Raw genomic sequence first — 18,964 nt, forward strand, 5'->3', positions numbered from 1 at the left:
TTTGTTACTTTTATTTTACAATAATAACCACACTGTTTTTCGTTTAATCGAAGAGCACGAAACAACTCCCTACGTCAGGTAACCTCTCACTTCGTACATTGGCGGGAATAAACTAAAACTAGCAGCGCGCGCATCGATATCCTGGTCACGTGGTTGCGCGTCTTGGTCCCGTGGTTCCGTCACGTGACCAGTGATCCATCATGGCGGATATGAAGTAAGAAATGTGTTTTTCGCTGTGAATTAAAACGAAAAAATTGTGGTTATTGTTGTGTAACGAGGATAACGAGCGTGTACATAGAATCTAAGGAAAACGAATGACAGAATTACATGTTTGCACGATGCAACAAGCCCCAGGAGACGAGTTATACCTGATAAACAATTGCAGCATGTTCGTGCGTTGAACATCCTTGCGCGTCAATTCAGGGTACGTCTCAATTTCATTGATAATTGTTTTTTAACCTTTCTGCATTATAACGATAAATATCTAATTGTTTCAAAAAAGCTTCTAACACCGAAGCTTCTAATCAAAACTATCTTTCTCTTTGCTCGTAAGGAGGTATATACATTTAGAATTAGAATGTTTCCAATTATGAACGAAAATTGCTGCGCGCGCAGACTAGAGGGCGCGCTGTATTCTCTGATTCAAATCTGCTGACAGAATTAACGGTTTTCTATTTCTGTTATACGTCTGTATGTTTGAATTACAATAAGCGTTTGAAAGATATCAAAAATTGGAAACTGTAATTACCATGATGAACCGCAATGCTTTAAGCTTGAACATTTAATTGAACATTAAATTTAATACAATTAATATGTAATCCCCATAAAAATTGTAACAATAGATTATTCTCAGTTTCTACAGACGCTCATTATAATAATTTCAAATGAAATTATTTATTTTCAAAATCATTTCAAATATTGAGTGCTTTTAACACTTAACGGTCGAAAGGCCGAGGACATGAAAAGAATTTAGTTTTCATCTATTTATCATCGCTGTAGTTCTCTTTATCAAATATTGCGACTTATTACATCATTGGCTTCTTGATCATGTACTGACAAAAAATATTTACCCTAATATAACGTCTTATGGGCGAGTATTACACAAAAAGCTCTCGGTCGTTAAAATATCAATAATTCCGAAATAAAAAAAAATCGAAACCAGTCATAACAGGTACGGCGGTTCTGGTGTTAGATTGCAATTGCATAAATATGATGTGGGTCAGAAAAATCACGAGTCGAGCAGTTCCCACGATCGTCCGCTTATCTTCGATCCCGATAATGGCGCTCATCGTGGAACAAAAGAGCAAGATTCCGCAATGGCAGGAGAAATTAACGAACGTATGGCACGGCGCTGTGCGCCAAGCTGATACCGTCGTCCCCGTAACTAGGGAACGTATAATGCCCGTCGAAAATCATTGGGTACCGTCAGATTGAATTTTCATAAATGCGGTCCAACGTGATCGCGATGCCGGCAATCCCATAATTGCGCCTCCACGGACCCGGACACGCACTTATGATTCAGCCGGATCAATCCTATCGCATTATTAAGCGACGCGACATCGCCTGGCCTGCGTAACGGACCGTCGAGTACGTTTAACATCCGGACGGATGTACCCACGAGGCCACTGGTACCACATTGCCCCGTCCGACCCTTCTCCGAGGGCCTCTCCCTTTCTCTTTCTCCGTTTGCCCATCTTTTTAACCTTTCAACCCTCATCCTTCAGCGAAGCAAATATGATGATAGATAGACTGACACTGTCCTAGGCCACTCTTGTCGTCAGCTTGATGTCTTTGATATTGTTAGCTAACGTTGATGGACAAGAGAGTTTAGAGGAGCTTGTGTAACATTATTTAGTCTCTCATGGCAAATAAATGATGTTCGGGAAATTATGAAACTGAATATCTTGATATATTAATCTTTTGATTGGCCATTCTTCTCTTCAACTTGATGTCTTTAATATTGTTAATTAACGTTGAGGGGCAAGAGAGTTTAGAGGATCTCGTATAACATTATTAATCTTTTATGGCAAATAAATGATGCTCGAGTAATTATGAAACTGAATATCTTGATGTAATATTAGTCTTGTGATTGGGATTTGTTTTAAAACGATTCGGAGATTATTGTTATCGATGATTGTAGCATCAACTTTGTTCTTTGTAGTTCTTGTTCTTACGTGTCTCTATTGTTATTTCTTTTGGTTTAATTTCGCATATGATAACAAGTATATTGATACGTTTTCATTTATAGAGGATGGTATCGATTTTCATGCCTCTGAACGACCGCGAATCGCTTCGAGTTTACGTGGACCGCGGCGAATTCGCATTTCGAGTGGAACGGGCCGGGCAGTCCGCCGGTTATGTCGCGCGAGCGCGCGGAGGCGTTGTAAAGTTCGATTCTCGCGTTGCCTGCGGTTTCTCGAACTTTGCCTGATCTGTCACGTCCAGATCGCAAACTCCGCGGCGCCGGATCCCGGGGCCGAGGGTTAAATCGACTGTTCCCCGGCGCGAAGGAAACGTTTTATGTACTACGGGGCCTTCGAACTTTGAAACAGCCTGTCGCTAATACGCGACGCCTGCGGAGGAACTTCGCCGACGTTCCGCCAGTTCTGAATCGCTCCTTCGCTCGGAAAGCAGAAAACGATCGATGGAAAAGAGGATGTCGCGCTGATCCATCGTCTGTAGAATTTTCTCGACTTCTGTAGACTCTATTAATTCTTCAACGTTTCGGAATGTCTGTTTACGATATTCTTTTAAATCAAAGATCTACCATTTGCATTTGAAAGTGGACTCCAGTTAACCAGAAATTGAAAGTATCAATTTCTCCAGCTAAATCTCGTCGCGAGGAATAAAACTATCATCTTCAACTTCTGCTTCATCCCAACTTTCGATAAACATAGCAACACGCAATACTGATATATCCACTAAAAGCTCAAATACTTCTCCGTGCTCTATCTTCCACAAACTAATCCCCTCACTCAAAACAGCAAAATTCCTCTGCTCCGTTCGAAAAGGAAAGCAATGTCGCCGGTACATCTTCCAAAGGAGGAATTGTCTTCCAACACGTACCCCGTGGAATTACAGCGGAAAGTCTTCCGAGAAACCGTGTTCTCCGACCCGCCCACCGATAGCCTCGAGACGCTTGCTCGATTTTTCATTAGCCAGCCCGGTGCAGCTTGTTAATTCCCGTGTCAGTGGCAAGCTTTAGTAACGTCCTATTGTCGAGGGTCGGCGAACAGAGGGAAACGGGTTCTTCGTTAAAAGTTCGCCGGAAGAGGAATTTAATTTGGCGCTTAGCTCGCCCGGTTCTCGCTTAGACGCGGCCGACGCCGCGAGCCAGTCGACCCCGAACCCCGTAGGTTCCACCCCCGATAATTGTCAGAGATCGTGGCGCAGGTCCTATGGAACAGAGCGAACTGATTGTACACCCGGGTACTGATGGGAGGCCGGGACCCCAGCCAACGCTCCCGTTTGTCCACAGCATATACAGGGGGATAGTGGCTCGTGAAACTCGGCAGATGCACGGGTCGTGCCGGGACCCGGGGATTGACCGGGGATATAATTGACACGGTCAAACGGCGCGCTCTCCCCGGACACGTGAAATGTGATCGAAGACGCGAACCCTGTGCCCACTGTACGCGATGACGAGTTTCGGCGCAGCATTGCGATTCTGTGGACCAGTTTGTCGATCAACACACCTCGCTACAAACTCTGCCGCTAATAGAACCGTATGTGTTCCGTGGACAACGGACGTACTGTGTTTCAGCTGGAAAATGTGGGACGGAAGAACCGAGAATGAAATTTAGAATAGCGTCGTTTCATTTTTGAGATAATTATAGGTAGTCACAAAAGTACAAAAAGCGGATAATAGATATCAAACGAATTTAAATAGCTATACGCGCGTTGGTCTTTCGGTATTGAGTAAATTCATCCCCTTGAGGATTGGTGTTCATTAACGAGCATAGTTTCGAGCATATAGCATAATTAGTCAAAGTTGCTTCAGTATTATCCGTTTCGCAGGATAGATGGAATTCGAGTTTAAAACTCTCCGCGGTCGATATTCGTATTTCTTTGCGACAAGGATACCGATGACGCCGGGCCAACGTGGAGTTGATAGCGACCGGCAAGAATAAAGTAGCCGTTCCACGAGCCACGTAGCAGAATAATTACGACCATCGACAGGCGTTAACAGGATTATAAATTCCACGTGGCGAATAACAGGCGTCCTTACCCGGAATCGTCTTCGGGTTTATAGCGGCCTGATTCTCCGTCACCGCCGCTCGACGATATTAGCCGGCCGGATAATTTCGTCTAAGATTGTCCGTGGTTCGACCACGCCCCCGCCATCAATTTCTCCCCCCGGATTCCCCGGTAAATAATCGTTACAATTCCGACGCTGATTACGGCCACGGGCCGACCCTGGGGATGGAGCGATCTCGTTTTCGGCGCGGGCGACACGCGTGAAAACTGTCTCCGGAACACGCAGTAAAAAAATATCGCCCTCTCGGCGCGGGAGGGCACGCACGCGCGTACATCCCGTCTCGTTAAGCCCGGCCGTCCTTGGGGCCCCGTAACCACGATCCTCCGACACGTAGCTACGTCAGGGTAATTTAGGGCGCGGGGGTGTGTGAAATCGAGGGACGGCCCGACGAATTCCTCGCATCTGCTCTCGCCTTTAAATCGATCCATCTCGTTGCTTGAGGGGCGCGAGATTCTAATAAGCAACGAACCGATTAGGAAAGAATCGAACTGATTATAAAAGAATTTAGAAGGTACGGTTAATCGAACGTTGAAGGCAGAGAAGGTTCGTTCAAGGAATTCTTCTTTCGATAGGAAAGAGAAAATAATTGGAGAAATGGAATGATATGTCGTTTGAAGGAACTATTGGAAACAATTAATGTTGAATGAAAATATTTAATTGCGGGAGTATGTTGAGAATATTGTGATGCAAGGATTGCGATGTTAAATGATTAATAATATGTCCTACATGATATGTAGGAAGATATTATCAAAGATATTATCTTTGCTACGAGAGAATAAGCGTTACGAGGAATGCTCAAGATTTCCGTGGTAACGCGTTAATCGCGAAATAAACACGTGAATGGAGCGTTCACTTCAATTTCCGCAGATTTGGGGTGAAAATCCGGGATTGCTCCCTTTTTCCCGAGGGATCGTTGAATATTGTTCGAGTCGCGTAAACGGGTCGTTACGTTACAGGAATTCTTTGGACGCGTCGGGCAATGACGTAATAATTTCACGCGGGGTAGATTTGTGCTCGCCGCGGACGCGCGGACGTCCCGCGTAATTTTTCGATCGTTCCCGGCCCCCGTGGCGCGAAGTGAATCCCGCGTAACAAAATGAACGGTGATACACGGCCATTAATACCCGCCGGCCTGTGCACGGCACCCTGTATAATTTGCTCGCGAAATTCCAGGCGCGAGCGAGCGTTGCGGTGTAACGCATTAGCCGTGCCGGACCAGATCTAAATTGCGCGTACGTTACTGTATTAAATTCCGGGACAGGACGTACGAGCCAGACACATTCGGATCGTTACGAACACGTGGGACATTAAATTCTAAGGGAACTTCTCCTGACGCGCGCCCACCGACCCGACGAACGTCCATCCGCCGCGCGGTACCGACCCCGGCGAACCTGTTCGTCCCTTCCGCACGCCCCCGCCGTCGGATTGTTGCTTGTTTTTAATTAAATTCAGTTGTTAATTAAATTTGGGTGGTCAAGTTGCTTGATCAACGAGCCGGAAACTATTTGAGGCGTTCCCATGGATAAATTGTTAAAACTTTGGATTCCGGCAGTCCGTGAACAGGCTTCCGCATAACTCTGATGTATAAACAAAATTTTCACTGGAACGATAATTTATAAAGAAATTAACGGAGGACGTTTTCCGAAGTAACTTGGCGATTTAGGATTCTAATCGCTGTAGCTGTTGAAAGGTTAATCAAGATACTCTTAGCTTCTGGTTGAGTTTCGAAAGGTAGATTTCAAATGATCATTGTGATTTCGTATGGATCGATAAACTTGTTTCGACTAACGCTCGATACTTGGCGAACGTTTCACTCGCCTCGGTTATCGTATTCGAGTCACGGTGTTTATCCGAAAAGTCCTGCGCGTGCTCGCATATTTGATCCTACGAGAATCAGTGATCTCGGTTTAAGCAGCGAATATCAGATACTTTGGGAAAATGTCGCAGAAATTTCAGTCGTACTTCTCTAGGAGTTATCCGCCTCGAGTCAACTTCTATTCAATTCCCCCGACTCGGCGCGCCATTTCAAAGAAGACCGTACATGCACATGAATGCTCCATGACTCTTCGGGTACCAGTATGCTAATTGTTTTGAGGCAGAATTTGTGTTCGCCATCGCGCACCGCTGCGAGGAACGCCGCCTGCTCCGCGCGCGCCGCTAAAGGGACTCATCCGACTGGTAGTTCCTCGCGAATTTAGTTCACATTAATTCGTAACTCGCGGCAGCGAACCCTGCTTTATGGGGGATGCGAAGTAGGAGGATGAGGAGGAGGGTGGCTCCTCCTTTTCGCAAGGGAAGATAGCGGAGTGACATGCGCAGATTGTGTCGGAACTTCGTGAACTTCGTGAAGTGCATTTCGCACAGGAATATGTCACGTATCTTTTTATCAGCTACAGTCTTCACCCGAGAAACGAAAGCAATCTTCGAACTTAGACATTTTATGAAATATCTTGGAAACTATTCGAACTGTAACAATCCCAGATATTCCAAATGTTCAGAAAAACAAGAAGACAAATCAACGACAAGTAAAGTAGACCGAGCCGAATCAGACTGTCTCCTCTTTACCAGCAAAGGACTAAAGATACTCAAACATTAACAATAGAAACATTTGATTTTTATTTCGATCCGATTCACCGTATAACTCGCTTCGCCTCGATGTACCCTTCAAACTAACAAAATTCCCCGAAACTACTTCTTCATCTCGGTTCTCCGAGGAAAGACAAAACTGTTCGTCCCAACGTTTAATCGACAACTGCCACGGAAAAACACGCGTCAAGCATTTCCGCGAGAACTACTTTTCGCCGAAGTTCCATCAAAATCCGTCCCCGCGGCGCAGCTTTGGGAGTCGTCGATTCGGCGAGGGAGGACAGAATCGGAGAAATTCGAGCAGCGGGAAACTTTTCGCGTCCGAGTTCCCGCGCGCTGAAAGCGCGGAGGAGAAAGCGAGGAAACGGCTCTCGGATCGGCCCTAATTTCTAGCGGCATTTTTACCGCCGAATTCTCGGCGGATTTCACGGCGAATTAGAGTGTAGGCGGGGCCGGAGGTAGTCGGGAAGCCAGACGAGCTCTGGAAAACCGCTGTCCCACGTGGGAGCCGACCCCGCCACGTACAACGAGAAATGAAATTCTCGAGATAAACTTGAACGCGGAAGATGGATCGTGTAACGTGCCTCCATTTTCTGCGCTCCCTGCCCCCTTCGAGAGCGCTCCTTCTCCGCGGCGAGACGTCGCTTTGTCGCGCACGATCCGCCCGCGTTGCATAAGAATATTGTTCGGCCCGAGTGTCTGCAATCACGACGCCGATCGCGAAACCAGTTCAGACTCCCAACACGCTCGCGCACACATCGCACACACACACACACACACACGGACAAACAAATAGCCGTCGGAGTCGATCTGTCCCTGTGCGAACGGAGCTGGAGCGCGATCCGAACCACGCCTAAGCGTTGCGACATTTTCGTCGCCGTTGGGACCGATCGACGGCTCCATCGAATCGAACCGTGAATCATTTTTATCGGACGAACGCGCCGGACTGATTCGACCGCCGTCGCGGTGAAACCGACCTGGAGACTCCGGGGAAAGAATATGCGCATACATTGTCGTCACGCTCGCTGCTAATGTCGGTGTGTACGGGCTGAGTCACTGGGATCTGTCGGATTGTGATTTATCATCGGGCGAGCGAGAGTCGCTTTCTTCTTAATGATTTTGTAACAGGGAAAGGAGTGGAAATCTTTTGTACCCGTACGCGTGAACCGCGGTTTCATCGATGTAGATTCGAGAATAATTTGTTTTCGAATGGAATTTAATCTTCATTGGTAGTTGATTGGGTAGTATTGAGAGTTGAAATAAAGTACTCGTGCGACATCTGATACACTAGATGTTACAAGTTCTACAATCTCCACGGTACACTGTAATAATTAGATGTTCATTTTCCGTTGATAATTTTAAAATTAGGGATCGACGTTTCAAGCTATTAACTGTTCATTAGCAACCGCTAAAAACCTTCGTTACTGCGGTAGGTATTTGGTTACTACTACTCTGATCATCATTACCAGTTTCTCTAAAGAATTTTCTTGCCCCCGACTCGTCCAAGTCGCTCCGTATCCTCCGCGAAACAGTATATTCCGCAGGATTATTCGAGAAAGGGCAGACCGGCTGGCCGCGTTACTCGATCCGTGCAGGTTCTTCCGGTCAGAATTCCTCTCCAGTTTTTTCCCCTTTTCTTTCATGGAAGTGGGAGGGACAGGGCAGACGCGCGATGGCTTTGTTCGCGATATTACGTCCAGATTTATGCAGCGGGTTATCGGGAAAACGTCACGCGCGAGGCACACGAGCAAGATACAACCGCGGGCAGGTTAGGCGGCTTGATTCGCGGTGATGATAAAACGACCCCGCGAACGATAACGAACTATATTGCCATCGGAATCGACTTGTTATTCGATATTTCGGGGCCCGGCTGTGAAAGTGACACCGTATTATAAATCGACGGACGGTACAGCGCGTCTCCTCGCGCTCGCGCGGAACCCGGCGGCGGCGTTACATTATATAAAGCGTAATTAAATTTTATCGATACCGGTGAATTATGTTGTAATCGTTTTCCGATAGCCGACCGTCAGCCCGATACCGCAACACAGGCATTCCCTCTAATATCACTCTAATCTCTCCGGCGAGCTGGATATAATGATCGGTAATAATTAAACGGCCATTAGAAATATGTTACCGATCCTTCTCGCCGGAAGCTCGCTTACATCAATCTCCCCTGATTTCCTTACCTCGGGGAGGTTCATTACAAGCAGTTCGTTTACACAAGACTTTCAACCATTAAGATTCCTTAAGACATTTTCCTTTTACCATTAGCTTGAAAGGTAACTGCTTGGTACGGTTGAAATAACGCAGCCTAACAATGTATAGAAAAGTGAGAATTGCCTCGAACAATCCATTAATCCAATTGCCATAGATCCAACTAGCATTAAATAACGACAAAATTAGAGGCAAGAGATTTTATAGAATAATCTTCCTTCGTCACAACTTTCTTCAGCCAACATCAAGCGATGAACATGCATCGCATCTCAGAGTGTAGCTATCGTCGAATCATCGAATCGTCGAATTGACACGCGTGGAGATCGATCTAACCGGTCCCAGCATCGAATCCTGAAGGTCGGTTAACGCGGTCGTTCCGTCGACGCAACGCGGGCGAATTAAATTTCATCGATTCGCGAAATGCCCGGCGTGAAGACGGTCGAGATACAGCTCCACGTCGACGGGTAACGGCAACGACAACGCCGTCGACAACGCGTATCCGCGAGTCAGACGTTGCTGATAGCGACTGAATTGCCGCGGCGCGTCGTCCTCAGTGTATATCCAGCAAGATGCATCTGCCGGGAATGCGCGCATAACAATTCGCGTGGTTTATGTCGGCGGACCGAGCTAACTGAATCCAGCGAAAAGATACCGATATGCTGAGAGACATAAGCTAGGTTTCCTGGTCTCGTATCAGATATTTCTCATCCCACTGGCGCGCGACCGCATTTTTCTCCAAGGGATCGTGCAACTTTTCCGAATGCTTCAGAGCCGGTATACCCAGCGAGACGATGCACGTTATTTCCCGCGAACCACGACGGAGCGGGTGAATTGGATGAAAATTGTTAATTTCGAGAGTGTGAGCAAATTCCAGGAGAAGAACGCTGCGCGCGGAGATGAATGCTACGTGGATGGTTCGGGATGTTCCATCGGAAAAATTGCTCGACTTTTATTCGACGAAGCCTTGGAACGAGACTGTACCGCGGGAATGCTCCGAGCGTGCTAAGTGCATTAACAAATGACCCAATTGCGGCTTAACAGGCTCATTGTCTAACCGGCATCTATAAAAGTCACAGAAAACAGAAGCTATTCGTCTTATTGCGCGCGTTCCGAGTTCACCACGTATACATAAAATTTTCAATCTACTGGATTAACGGATATCTCTGAAAAATAGCGCAGACATTACTTTGTACCGTGTTCCCGTCCGCGAGTCGTCAATCTTTCCGCGGTATGTACAAGTGTGAAATTTCCTCGCGGATGCTCCCGGCGGCAGCATTTCCTCGTAGACAAGCGAATAAATCTACTCCGTGCAGAGTTTCTTGCGTGCAATCGATATCGACGCATGGGAGCGACGATGCACAGCTAACCGTACCCGTGAAACCGATTCTTCCGCGGTGGAAATATCGAGTGTCGTGCGGTCACGGGATTTTTCCCGGTGGTCGCGACGCGTTTTATCGCGTAGCGGCCGCTGGAATTAAACGGGACGCGCCGGAAGCGTTCTTCGGGCGGGACGGTCGTCGTTATCGAAGATATTCGAAGCCGAAGTATAAAGAACGACGGAATCCGCGAGCGTCGCGGACCAAGCCGGCCAGCCGTAAAACATTCCACGGTCGCGTTCACGCGCGGCAAATAAACGAAACGCGTCTCGGGGATCGGAGACGCGTTACGCGGTAACTGGTTTGCCCGACAGCTTTACTGGCCGGCGACGGGCTACAATGAAATGTGCCCCGTTGAAATCGCGCGGATCGCTCGCGAGTATCGAACGCTCGAATATCTTATACGACGCGGAGGAATCGAAGAGGATTACCCGGAACGCCGCGGCCAGCAACGGGGACGGGCTCGCGGTCGCGAAATTGCCGGGGTATGCGCAGGGCGCGGCCGAGAACGTAATGCGAGCTGACCGATGGTTCTTTATACGAGCGTAAATCAAATTCGTGCAACTTCGGGGCCCCGTTCCCGAGAAAATCAAGTTTCTCGCTGAAACGGAACTAATCGAACGACACAATTATCTGTGCTTGATTCAATCTCTCCTTCGATCGAGTTTTACGCGTGGATATTGAATATGCTATGAATATGATCTACAGGAATTTATATTCGCGCCTTTTACGTCGCACAGTGTGGCAGTCGCCTGATCTGGCTGGCCGAATGTCCATTTTAAAAGTTTTATCTAACTTACCTTGAAGCAGATTTTGTTCTTATGAATTTATATTACCTTCAACTTTTCAAGTTTTTAACAGAAATACTGTGATTCTTTAATTTTACTTACTAGTATAGAAGATTTGCAGAGAATCAAGAAATTAAACAAATATATATTTACGAGGCACTATTGTGTATTATATATTCTACTATTGTATATTTACAATACAACATGTAATTTATGACATCTTTTAAAGAAAGCATATCGCGGTATTCTGGGAAACGCCCTGGTTGGGTCAGTCGGTTGTTAACGTTTTACGCGAACTCGAGGTGTCGAGGGTCTCTTGTGTTGTGCGCGTAATTTCTGATTATTTAAATATACAGGGTGTCGTGTAACTGGTGGTATAATTGGATAGGGGCTCATTCCATGTCGAAAGATAAGTCGAAAACATAGAATAAAATTTGTTTTCTAGACAATCAACTTTGAATATCAGGTACACGTGCACCTGGCCATGTCGCGTAATTGGATCTCACTGTAAATCATTGTCTCGATGGAAGTTTATATCGATAAAAACTGCCAACGACAGAAAATTCTATATTTTCGTCTTATTATGTGGCATAGAATCAGCCCCTGTCCCGTTGCATAAGAGTTACATGACACCCTGTGTATCTTTATCTCATTATTTACGCCTACCACAGATCTCGCATTCAGAAGTTGATGCTCCTAATTTATCTCTCCTTTCTAAGACACGCCTCAAGTAAAAGGATAGCACGAAGAGCGAGGCGAAATTTCGTCAGAAAAATGGATCCTTCTTGGCGAAGGCTTCGATTGCGAGCCACGGCCGCGCCCTGTATATTCCGTCGAAGGCGCCTCGGCCACGCCTCGGAGTTCACTGTATCATATACAGTTACTTCACGACGTTTCTATCACGTAGGAGAGGCAGATTCGAGCCAGTGGAATACGCGTACCCCGCGGAGAACGGTTCTTTTCCCGGCGTCACCAGGAGCATCCAACAATCGCCGCGATAGCGCCGCCGCTGTTGCACCGGCGCAGAAAGCGTTCGAGATAACTCGAAATTGCCAGCCAGGGATCCCAAGTATTCCACGAAGACATTCGGTCGCATAGTTCGGCATCGTCGAGGCTGATGCTCGACGCGCCCGCGCGCTCGCCAGCGCAGGGACGCACCGGGCTAGAGACATAATGCCGTTGAAAACGCGGAACGGCTTTAAGAGCACTTCTGGGGGCCACTTCCACGGCCCCCGACAAATTGACAAAGTTTCATCGTTCGACCGACACGCCCGCGGCAGCTTCATCTCTCTTTCGCCATCGTTCTCTTACTCTCTCTTCTCTCTCTCTTTCTCTCTCTCTCTCCCTCTTACCCTTAATATACGAAATGTTTTTCGCGAAGCACGTCGACGTCCGTTTTTCTTAACGGAATAAATTATTTTAGCTGGCTCCGAGACTCCTTCCTTTATTTCCTTCTTTCCTTCGGGAGAGAACCGGAGGGAGTCGGTTTTCCGAGGCACTTTCGCGGTACGCTTGCCCGACAAGGACGTCGGAGATAACGCGGAAGCGAGGAAGAGGAGAGGCCCCGCCGGAAAGACGTGCACGCCGGAATTCGAGTGGCGTGCCGCGCTCCGAATAGACCGCTGCTGGGAACTGTGAGAGCCAGCCTCGGATACGGTTCGCGAGAAATTTCGAAAAACTGCTCCTTTACATCCTCCTCCTGCTCGGAAATCCGCGGCCCCGCGTTCTCTAGCACCCTCGTGTCCGCCCCTAATACGCGGGAACACGCGGAAATGTTTATATCAGAACACGAGCCGCTACCGGTTTCTATCTCTGCGATCTCTCCTCTCGCCCGGGCAACAGGGATTCTTTCGAGAAAGATGTTCCTCCTTATGATGGGATTTCAAACTTCACGATGAAGAACACTTCGCGGGAGTGCTTCACGGAGGAACGATGCGTTGTGTCTTTTTGAAGCATTTGGAACGACGCTTTTGACGGATGTATGCTAATTTGGGAAAGCGTTTGGATCACGCGAAAGGTTCCTTCGTATTCTCGAGATATTTTGGAGGGAGCTTCTGTTTCATGAAATTTCAATTCGTCTGTGTATCTGTTGCACTTGCAGTTCTTCAGATATATTTCTATATTCTTGTTCGAGGAGATACTATAATAACGAACTTCCATCAAACACTTGGTATTCCAACTCAAAAGAATGAACTTCGAAATTTCGTCAAGCAAACCGTTACGTTAATAATCTTCCAAATGGCACTTGCCAGTAGTTTCCCAGACGAGGCTTCACCCTGTAAATTTCAGCAAACCAAAAACCCCTAAAACCGGAGCAGAGCCCGTTCCCGTTGATCTCGTACCTATTCTGTCCAAGGATTAAATTCGGGGTTGGTGCGCTCCGCCGGCCGAGTCAGAGATCAAAACAGCGTGGATCAGGGAAGAAACGCAAATCGGATAGAACGCGACCTCGGGATCCGGAGGTTGAAACCCGCGTGCTCTTCCCTCGGAAGGGCTTAAAGCTTTGTGGTCGAGTTCGAGTATTTACAAGCTTGTCCATTAGTTGCGACGAGGCGCGGATCAAAGTTCTCCGATGCGCGCGGGGGCGGAAGGGAAAGCGGAGGGAGAGAGAAGCGTTTCCCAGGCGAGGTGGAGATCCTCCGCGAGCACTGCTAATACAGAGAACGGCGGTCGCTGATAGCGTGCATTTTTCTCCCCGGACAAACTAACAAACTTTCGGAATTCCTGCGCTCTTCCTTAATGTCCGGAGGAGCACGGTTCCCTCGTTGCCCGAGAAAGCGACTCGAGCAAAACGCGTCCTCTCCAGCCCCGTTCGCCCTCCGCTCCTCGCGGCCGCCGTGGTTGCCTTCTCCCCTGTAACCCCCTCGGTGCTCCACCTTGTCGACGCTTTTTCCTCGGCGCGGTCGCCTTTACGACGGCACGGTCCGCGAGCAACAACTGTCTGCAGCCACGGCGAGCGATGGCAAGTGTAACAAACTGGAAGTAAGGCCGTTCGGCTCAATTATTTTCGACGTGTTTCAGGGCTGCCCTTCGAACGGCAACGACCTCCCGACTGGTGTATGTAGTACGTGTGCGCTGAATTGCCGAGGAACGGACAGCGTACAATTTGACTAAAAATGTGTCGGGCGAATGGGATAGTTTCCTTTTTTATTTCGTGGATAATCTTATTCGTACGCTTGATGGATGCTGAATTGGAATTGGAGTCGTGACTCGTCGCTTCTACTTCGGTATAATTATAGTTAACATTTCCGTAGCTTCGTTTGGATAGAGTGCAACGAATATTCTGTTAGTGTTTATTCGAAGTCGACGTGGATAGAAGTTCGCCAGCAAAATCAGTTACGGAAATTATATTTTCATTTTTTCTAACGGAGACGGCTGATAGCTTCAAGAGCACTATTCCTATGGATCAGTGCATACAAATCTAACAAGTTTAAGAAAGATCTGTGATCCGACAATAACGCGCTCTTATCGAAATCACTAACTTTTCGGAATGCACCGCGCAGAGCCGAAAATAAATGCGTGGAAACTTTTATTTTCGGCTTTCAGGTTACCTTTTCACCCGGAATTCTGGGATTCTGCGCCACCGCTGCATCGGTTCGCTGACACCCCGCGTATGCGCTCGCGTGCATCACGGTTTTCTTTTTTCTGTACAGGACGTTCCACGAAACGATCGCCGGGCGACCGCCACGAAAAACCCATTCCGCGCCGCCGCGGAATTACAGGATCTGGGAGAATCGTAATGGCGCGGCCAGGATCGTAACGAGTCCGCTTAACCCAATCCGGTGCGAATTGACTCCGCCGTGGCCGCTGGTAAGTGACTGTATTACGACGCCGTTAATTTTCTTGTCGCACACTGTGGCAGGATATTGCGCGATGCTTCTTTTTTAATGGAACTCCGACGGGGCGGGGCGCGCCCCGCACCTTGCAAAGTTACTTTTCAAAGTTTACCAGTTGGTAATAAAGTGTCCCGTGTACGCTGCAAGAGGAATTCGAAATTCCGCAACGACGGGCCTTTTCAAATGAGCCGACGGAAGGTAATTACTCGTATAAATTTGAACAATGTAATCTTTCTAACGATCAGACGAAAGAATGTACAAGAGTCGAGAATAGGGAAACATCTAATTACTTCTAAACAGTTAATATTCATATCGCTGTTACGGTAGAAGGAAATCCCTTCTATTTGATGCAACAGTAATCGTAGTAAGCGTATCGCGCAAGGTAACACAATTCTAAAGAATCTTCCTTCGTCGAGAATTTTCCATCTACCCAATTTTTCAAAGAATTTTCGATCTCCGGAATACTCAGGCACAAAGAAAATTATGTCCCCGCGCCTCGTCCTTCGGAAGAGTTTATGCCCTCTCTGTCCCATTTTCCTCCGCCATTTTCTGTCCGCTTGATGTCGTATACCTCGTGCAGAAGCGTGCGTGCGTCGGTAGGCGAATAGAAGCCGATGATTATCCTTGTCAGCCTCTTTTTCTGTTAATCGAGGTTAAGTCGCGCCTTGCGCTGCCATTATTGCGGATCCGAGCGTGCGGATCGTTAGAATCACGGCGCTCGCGTGCGTCCCTCGCCGGGGTGCGTTCCCTCGGTCGCGATTAAATCGTCCGCGAGGAAAAACATCGGGCCCCGGCCTTGGCCTGGGCGATTCCGCCGGCTCGGGGCCTTGTTTTTGCTGCGGCACCGGACAAGACAATTACTATTTTTCGTGGCCGGCCTGTTTAATTGGACGCCGCGCCGCGAAAGCCGCGGAACGCTCGTTTTTAGCGATCCGCCGGCGAATTCGTCCGGTCTCGCGTGAACGGGCCAGGCCCCGACAGGGCCCGCTGGAAATTAACTTAATTAGGAGGCGGTGGTTGCGCAGAAGTGCGGAATCCGACACGCCACGCGGCGATAATTAAAGCCGACGGAAGGAAGAATGTTTGAACGATTTGCATCGAAATAAAAATATACCTGCATCAATTTATTTTTTCAATTTAAATGTGTGTCTGACATACGAAATATGTATCTATGAAATTATATTTCAAGTAATTTGCGAAGTATACAGGTAAAGGGAAACGTTCGTGTGTGCAGTTTCTCTAATAGTTTGCATTAGTTTATTATGACTGGTTCTTTTCATTCAACCGTTTATAATGACTAAATAGTGATTGGTCAAATTGAAAAAGAATAAACAACGGATGACAGAATTAAAGATATAATTCGTTGTTTCAGAGTAATAGTAACATCGATTAGTATTTATTATACTTATTTGGAAATATTCAGGCAAACGTTGTAATAAAAATCAGAAGGGATAATAGGATAATAGATAAGCTCATAGAAATATTTTTAACCACACGTGCACGAGCTCAAGATCACCTGTGAACCCTTTAATGTGCATGTACGAGCTCTCGGAAGTCTAGTTAGACTTTTTTCCATCGTGGTCGCGCCAAGTAGAACTAAATATTACCGCAGAATTTTTAACACTCAATTTTCACGCCGGCTACAAGAAGGAAATTGTCGAAGTTCGTGCATTCGCGATGGCGAACGCGCGACGTCGGGGAATATTCAAACTTCGCCAGTTTTTTTCTTCTTTTCGTGTGTTCCAAGTGAAAATCGCCGGATGGAGATTGGAACGATACGGATACAAAAAGAACAAACATTCTCTCGTGATCCATTGCGAGCAACAAATTTCGTATCCGACTCTTACCGATTCGTTATTGTGTCCAGTCTCTCTTTATTTCCAATTTAGATTGCAACACAGCGACAAAACGTCATTAAGACGCGTGTTACACCTTCCTATCGAGCAAGTTCACCGCGTAGGAACAGGTTCTTAATTAAAATTTCACTCGAGGGGCGGTCCAATTACCAAAGACATCCATGTCTACCGGATTGAAATATATAAACAGGAATTTTCTGATCAACGCTGTTTGCGGTTGAAAAACTTAGAACCATGCGAAAATATTGGTAAACCTCTTATGGTCTTACCCAAGATACATATCTTCTGCCGAGCGATCTTTAAAATCTTTTAATATCGAGAATCAAGCGATTACTACATCCTGAAATTTTCCCATACATGTGCAATTAATTTAACCCATATAATACACGACTAGCACGCACATCCAGTCGCATGCCATATCATCAGCAAGTGTAGTAATGTGTCCTCTTTAAGGCTAAATTCTTCGAGCCCCCCCCAACTTCTGCAATTTAGCAAATTATACGAAATTGCTTTATATTTTATGATACGGTGATTTAAAGAACGCAAAAGGAAATTGATTTTTCCGATTCCGCGGAATAGGAGACCCCCCAGTGCGTAAGGCAGGAGCGACTCACGTGACAATCGGGTACTTACGTTGCACCGGCAATTTTCCGCGATAAAAGCGCTAACGGTCACGCGAGCCAAGATCGAGTTGAATCGAAGCCGCGGTGCGGAGAATGTCGCAAATATCGTACTCGTTAAGGTGTCGGCGACGGTTCTCGATGAAAAACGCGCGGCTCACGTGTCGTTCCTCGTGTCAGTTTCACGTGAGCCATTCCTGCGACTCGCAGCAAAGAGCGGCTGGCACGACACGCGAACCGGAAGGTCGATTCGATTCTCGAAGCTTGTTTGACTTTCGGGTAAAGCGCGCGAAAATTTCCGGAGTGGGTAGGCAAACAACTGGGGACAAGTTGCGCCTGCTTTGGGACTCGGTGTCTATGTTTGTTCGGTGTGTATCGTGCCACAGTCGGATCGAGAACGAAACGATACACATTGCTCTAATTAATTATGCGTGTTCAACCGTAACTTGATTCGGCGAATCTCCTTCAACTCGTGTTTTTCAACGGAATATTATAGTTGAGCCTCTAGTTTGGAATCTGCAAAAATTTTTGCTACTGTTTTTGAGTATTTATCTGAATCAGAGAGATAATCAAATCAAAGATCTTCATAATAACCCTTTGCACTCGGAAATTTCTCGCTAGAAACATTCAAGATTTTCTGCTGAGATACGGACTACATCCTTTAAAACTAAATGTTGCGGAAACATACATAAATTATCAGATCCAACTATTATTATCAAAGCTTAATATTACATACAAGATTTCATAATTTCACTATATCAAATCAAGTATACCGAGAGTCTTCACTGCAAGGGGTTCAAATATTTTCCTCGCGAATCGGGGAGTATCTCGTGAAAGAACGAAACAAGAATGCCGCAGGTATTAATTTCCGTTAATTACACGTGTATCCTCGAATTCCGCAAGCGCGCAATCCAGCGGAGTACATCTTATCGTAAAGCAGATCAGTTCCTTCGCGTGCTTAGTCTCGAACGATAACTGCGTTAACGTGTTTCTCTTCGGTAACCTTAACGTCGACGTATGTGGATACGCCGTAAAAACTCTATAGCCCTCCGGTAGTCGTTCAGAAAAGTTTCCCTCAGGGTTTCTTTTGGCGTGGCCATCAAGGTCGCGGTCTGGGCGCCGTTAATGGGCCACCGTGGCCGGCGTGTATCATAGGGCAGCACTGGACACAGAAATAAATCAGCGTTCGCGGCCGCGCCTCGTTGGAAATAAGAAAGAATGACTGCCTTGTTATCTGTATCACGGCTCGTGTGTATGGGTGAAACCCGGCCGGACCTTGACGCACGATACGAAGGGAAGGAAAGGCGGAGAAGGGAAGATATATTATAGACCAGTCGCAGAGTCCATTCGACCGGACGCGTACACCTACCATGGGACAAATAACCGTATAAATTTCGTCGCGCGACACGTCCTCTTATATTACATGGTAA

The 18,964-nt window shown here is 47.0% G+C and overlaps 1 long non-coding RNA gene across 1 annotated transcript in view; it reads left to right on the top strand.

The window, feature by feature from the left end:
- The first annotated feature begins 14,917 nt into the window (after window positions 1-14,917).
- Window positions 14,918-18,964, top strand: part of LOC143175151 (uncharacterized) — a 168,639-nt gene continuing 164,592 nt past the window's right edge. The window contains exon 1 of the long non-coding RNA XR_012999826.1: window positions 14,918-15,032. This is a non-coding gene — a long non-coding RNA (uncharacterized LOC143175151). The remainder of the gene's footprint in view (window positions 15,033-18,964) is intronic.

The sequence above is a fragment of the Nomia melanderi genome, chromosome 12 (assembly GCF_051020985.1).
Source record: "Nomia melanderi isolate GNS246 chromosome 12, iyNomMela1, whole genome shotgun sequence".
NCBI lineage: Eukaryota > Metazoa > Arthropoda > Insecta > Hymenoptera > Halictidae > Nomia > Nomia melanderi.